Raw genomic sequence first — 6,000 nt, forward strand, 5'->3', positions numbered from 1 at the left:
GATCCGGTTTACATATAGAAGTAAAAAGTCATGGTATCACAGTGTATTTGCTTTGAACACTAGTATATTTTATTCTGTTTATATGTAGAAGTGTAAACTCATAATATCACAGTGTATTCACATTGAATACAAGTATATTTGATCCTGTTTATATATAGGAGTAAAAACTCATGGTATCACTGTGTATTGTAGGTTAAATCAGGAAGCCACCAGCCACCCTCATCAAGCTGTGCCCCCATGTCGTTACAAATTATTTCCTGAAGCAGTTCCTCCCTCCCTGTCGGTTTTGATCTTTACCCTTTGTTTGGTACGTAGCGAGGAGGTTGGTACCGAGCGAGTGAACCCGTACGACGGTCGTTCCGTCCCGTTGGTTTGTCGCGTTGAATCCTTTCCCACCCTGTTGGGGTCCAACGGAATGTCGCCGGGGGTGGGTAGGAGGGTGCCCCTGTTGTTCGTGTTGGTGGATTTGTGTAACGAGAGTTCTGATTCCCCCTGTTTTCTCTGAGATGTGGTGCTATGTATCTGTGGCCGTTTTTTGACGGTTCATGAGTGCGTGGTTGTATTTGAACTGTTGGTGATAGTGTTCGTCTAGCCGGGGGGTTGCTGTTCTTTCGGGCGGCCACTGGTGATATTGGGGCCGCCTGTCTGCTTGTAGAGGGTTGGGGAGAACTGACTCTAGGGGCGGCTATTTGGGTAGGTGCTGTCTTTTCTGTCGTTTTATTTCCCCCTTTACTGATCGTTTTATTATTTTTCCCTCTGTTCTTATTCCTGTTTGTGTTACCTTTTCTCTTCTTACTCTCCTTGTTTTGTTCGTTTCTGTTTTGTGCGAGTTTGGCATCAGGTACCTTGGTTGCCGGAGCTTCCTTGGTTGCTCCAGTCGCTTTCGCTCCCTTTGCTTTTCCTGGAATTTTATGACCTGATGTGTTCGCCCTAGCATTAGATACGTGTGGTGTGATGCGTAAATTATCCCCCTTCCCCGTGATCTGAAAAAATATAAGTGGATCTGTGCGTGTGGTGTATGGATGGATGCTAGAGAGCCTGCTTTCTTTTATATACTTGATGGAAGTATACTCATCATGGGAAAACCTTCAACCCTCAGAGAGATCGAGTATCTCTTCCCTAAGCTTTTTTTCAACCTCCTCTTCAGCTTTAATCAATGCAAGGCTGCATTCTCTAGCGCAGGACATCATGGCTGCGTGAAGCTTATCAAGGAGGTCTTTATTGGCTACTCTACGCATGGATGGACATTAAAACTGTTTGGCTAGTGGGATAATTGGATGGCGGATATCAGCTAACTCGTTAATATGACGTTTTTGGCAGCGATCATGTTTTCAACCTCAGCTAAGAGTTTCCCTATATGAATACACTTAGGTTCCCGGAGTGCCTCTACCGGCAACTCTGGTGGAGGTAGGTGGTCGAGTATAGAGAGTTATTCCGTGTCCTCTGATTGTTCCGCTAAAATGACCAAGTTCTCTAATGTATCTGTGGATGCGTTGTGTGTGTTGGGTGTGTTATTATTGACCGTCAACGGAGCCTGGCTAGGAGGCTCCTCGTGGCCAATCGGTGATTCTAATGCCGGCTGTAGTGTTTGTGTTAGGGTTCGCTCCTCGTGACCGCCTGGTGTCAGGTCGATCGTCAGCGGGCTATCCCTTTGTGTGTGTGTGCCTCGTCTTGAATTGTTTGGTGGTGTGGATGTTGTTTGTGGTGTGGTAAAACTGACGCTAGGTGGTGGAAGCTGTGGTGATTGCCCTGTGTTTCTTTCTATTATAACCCCCCCTAGATTGCGACGGTAGATATCTGTAGTTGTTGAAGCTGACTTAGATGTTATTTGTCGTGGTGTTGTGTTATTGTAAAGTTCCAAACTAAGACTACCTGGAAGTTCGCCCTCTACCGGTGAGATTAGGGTTCTTTCTATGTTCCCATCTAGCCTCCCAAAATAAGCCCGGTTAATCTTGGTGTAAGTTTTCTTGTTCTTAGTGGTACGGAGAGGGAGGCATGAAAGTCTAGAGCTGTCGATGGTAATTGTACGAAGTAACTCGGGATCAATTGTATCATCGGATAGAATTGATTCCTCAGTTGCCCTACAGAAGTAGTCCCAATTACCCGTCTTCCTTTTAGCGCTGGGGAACCTGAGAACTAAGTGTTTCCTGGTTTTTTGGCTTTACCCTCTAATTCGTCAAGGCTCACTCTCATTTTCAAAAGCTGATAAAAAGACTGGAAAACCGCAGTTACCGTTCCGCAAAGTAGCACTTTCCGCAGATGGATTCCGTGAATTAGTGTCCTTCCCGCAAGTGGATTCCGCGAATTAGTGTCCTTCCCGCAAGTGGATTCCGCGAATTAGTGTCCTTCCCGCAAGAGGATTCCGCAAATTACTGTCCTTCCCGCAAGTGGATTCCGCAATTTAGTATCCTCCCCGCAAGAGGATTCCGCAATTTAGCACCCTTCCCGCATTAAAATCCCGCAAAATAGTACTCTTCTGCAAGAAAAATCCCACAGAGTAGTGCCCTTCCGCAAATAAAATCCCTAAAAATAGTGTCCTTCCGCAAGTAAAATCCCTCGTTTTAGTGAAAGCTTGAAATTAAGGTAATGAAAAGTGAAGTTTGTAAAAGGTAATGATTGATTAGTCCAATCCCACTCCTTCCGGTTATTTTTCCGAACGACCCGTCCACGTGATCAGTGGAACCGTCAACGCTCGTTATTAGTCTGAAGGTCTGCCCACTGAACGAGAGAGCTATTCTCAAAATCTCGTTCATTTTCCAAAAGGGGGGGTTACTACAAACGTGGCAAAGGCGGCTGGCTGTGTTACGATCAGGCGGGTCTTTGACCTTTCACCCTTCGCCGATGACCATGTGCCTGATGACTCGGACGACCACTATTCTGTCGCTCCGTCCTTCCTTTATACCGCGGTTCCCTCCGATAAAGGAGTTGTGCTACACATATATCAATTCATAAGCATGAATGCGATATGTGTAGCCAACGGTTAGAGAAGAACAGAGTCCCAGAATAGTGATTATAAGCCAATGCCAGTTTCGATTTCACAACTCTGATCTTGCCAGAGAGATGGACTACAGCATCGGCTAAAAATCAGAGTCGTTCCACCAGACCGCCTTCTACTCGCGCGCTCTACCAAGATACACTAAGAGAAGGGGGAGGGAACATACAAACGTGGCAAAAATATACTAAACAGCAGCAGTCAACCTGAAAAAGATAAGCGGAGAGGTTATTTTTGGTCAAAAAATATCAAAGAAAAACTTTGAAGTCAAATAACTCAGAAACCGTAAGAGATAGCGAAAAATCCTAAGCGCCAAGTCAAAAGTTTAAACAAAACGCCTAAATAAAAAGAAATGGACCAATGCCGTGGCTTGGCAACGTCAGGTAAACCAAAAAAAGGCTACCATCAGGTAAAAGGCTACCATCAGGTAAGTCGAAAAATGGCTACCATCAGGTAAGCCGAAAAAAGGCTACCATCAGGTAGGCCGTCAAAAAGGCTACCATCAGGTGGTCATTAGCAGCAAGGTCATTTCCCCAACAAAAGGGTACCCCATTTTCTAAAAAACAAAATGGCGCTAATCCTAATCCGTTCTCGCCGGGTCTAATTGGTTGGAGGGGATCAGACAGATACATCTAATCATGGCTGGTGTGGCCATGTGAAAAAGAATAAGCTATTGTTGTAGCACTGCTACTGCTAGTTAGCCCTCGGCCACTTTGTCCCCTCACTAGCCTTCAGCTATTTCTATTTTGTCCCTTCATTAGCCCTCGGCGATGTTAACCCTTGACTTGAGTCCCCATTGTCTTCCGAGGGAGAACAAGTGTGTACGGGGCAGTGTGTAGGCGACGCGCTCAAAGTACGCACGTCGATTAACGAGTCAGTCTGGAATCAAATACAGAAATTCAACCGGTTCTAATTGTCCGTTCTGTCTTCTCGCAACATTTGGTGGCAGCAGCGAGATTCAAACTGAAGTTAACAATTCCAGTGTCGTGCGATTCAGGTTTGATAAAAAAAAATATATATATAGGAGGAAGCGAATAGATCGCCACGTGTGGCGTTACCAGCTGAATCGCCTCGTATCTACGCCATCGCACATCGATTATCGTTTATCTTCGCAGAAGCAAGCGCGTAAATTCATGGTTCTTCTCGTGGAACTCGTCACGAAATCGTATCGCCCCGTTCGCGAATTTGTTGCAAATTGTACCGTTTCCTCGCGAAGTCGTAACACTCGCACGTGGAATTGTATCGCGTGCCTCGTGGAAATTATCGCGTTAATTCCATCCGTTTCGTTTTCGTTCTTACGCGGTCAGCTCGCGTAGGTGTTCAACACGTGGTTTTCCCCAAGTTTGCTGCAGAATCATAAAAGTCCGTTATCAAACCGCAAACACCCAAGGTTCTTCGGAGGGGTACTGAATGAATCGTCCTCATTGCCGTTGCGGAGTGGGTTCGTGCCTTAAGTGCGTTTGTTCGAAAGGGAACCAACTGTGCGACGAAAATTGTTTCTGTTTCTCCCAACGCTGTTCAAATAGACGATCTGAGGAGTTCCTTGATGCCCAAGAGGCCGTGGGTGTGGAATTAGGAGATATGGATCCGAATGCCTTAAATGCAGCACTAGCTGCGCTAACGGCCAATCAACAGCAGCAACAACAGCAGTTCGTGCTCCAACAACAACAAATACAGCAACAGCAAGATTTATTGACGGCATTGGCCAACCGGATCTTGGCCGTACCGGTCGTTGGCCCACCCGCAGCGCCAGTCCCACCTCCAGCCGCCATAATTCGAGCAACCCTGGACACCGATGTAAAGTTTTCAGGAGCGACAGAAGAAATACTTCAAGATTGGTTGCAGTTGGTAAACCGAAAGGCCCTAGCGGAAAACTGGGGGGACGCAGAGAAACGGAGAGCTGCCATAAGCTCTCTGAGTGGAAAAGCATTAACCTGGCAGGAGGAGATCGGAGTGAACATTCCCCAGTGGGATGACTGGATTAATGGCCTACGAGGGGCCTTTGAAGTGCAATTGACGGAAGGCCAGTGGCAGGTTCTGGTAGAGGGAAGGAAGCAGCTGCCGGGTGAGTCCGGGTGCGCCTATGCGCTTGACAAAGTGAAACTCTGTCGTCGGCGAGCTACAGCTCTTACTGATGCCGAGTTGACCCCTTACCTTATCCGAGGACTGTACCACCCCGAAATGCGGTCGGTCATGATGACCCACCCGCCTCGATTAACGCATTTCTCACCGAAGTCCGCCGTTTAGAAAGCATCAGCGAGCCTGTCACCAACCCCTCTAGCGTTTCGACGACAACTGAGGAGAATGCAGGGAACCAGGAGACCAGAGACTCGCTATTTCAGGCAGTGGAGGCTCTTACAAATCAGGTGGCCGTCTTGACCCGTACAGTGACCAGACCCAACTCACCTGGGACAGGAAAGCCTGCTCTAAAACAAGTAGGTTTCGATCGTCGTCCTCCCGGCTCAAAAAACGAAGTGCAATGTTATAACTGTTCCGGCTATGGCCACATCTCACGTGATTGCCCCCTTCCTAATCCTCGGTGGCCCACGACAGCACCGGGAAACGCGTCTGCCGACCCCTCGGGGCAGAGTCGGCAGTAAATTTTGTTCAAGCCCCCGTAACTAAATTGACCAGTGGAAGTCCTGTTATCGAAGTGGACGTATTTCGCGTCGGGTTAGTGAAGGCCATGGTTGATTCCGGAGCAAAAAACAGTGTTATTCGTGCCGATCTCATTCGCGGTCGATCCGTTTTTGACCTTAGGGTGGCTTCTAGAACTTGGAGAACGTTGGATTATCAAATCCTTCCTTTAGTTGGGGAAACTAGCCTGGTAGTGCGTTTTGGTGGTGCGGTGACTAACTTAAACCAGGTTCTAGTGATGGAGAATGCAATTTTTCCCATGGTGTTGGGAATGGATTGGATAGAAAGATCCGGAGCTGTCATCTGCGTGAAGGAAGGCGTGGCGATAGTCGAGGTTACGCGCGGCCAGAAACTGAAGGAAAGTAATAGGC

General features: G+C 47.4%; 1 pseudogene; it reads left to right on the forward strand.

Moving 5' to 3' along the window:
* Positions 1–4,402: 4,402 nt before the first annotated feature.
* LOC123467613 lies at positions 4,403–5,592 on the forward strand (annotated as a pseudogene).
* Positions 5,593–6,000: the final 408 nt, after the last annotated feature.

Source organism: Daphnia magna, unplaced genomic scaffold, assembly GCF_020631705.1.
Source record: "Daphnia magna isolate NIES unplaced genomic scaffold, ASM2063170v1.1 Dm_contigs204, whole genome shotgun sequence".
In the NCBI taxonomy this organism is placed as follows: Eukaryota; Metazoa; Arthropoda; class Branchiopoda; order Diplostraca; family Daphniidae; genus Daphnia; species Daphnia magna.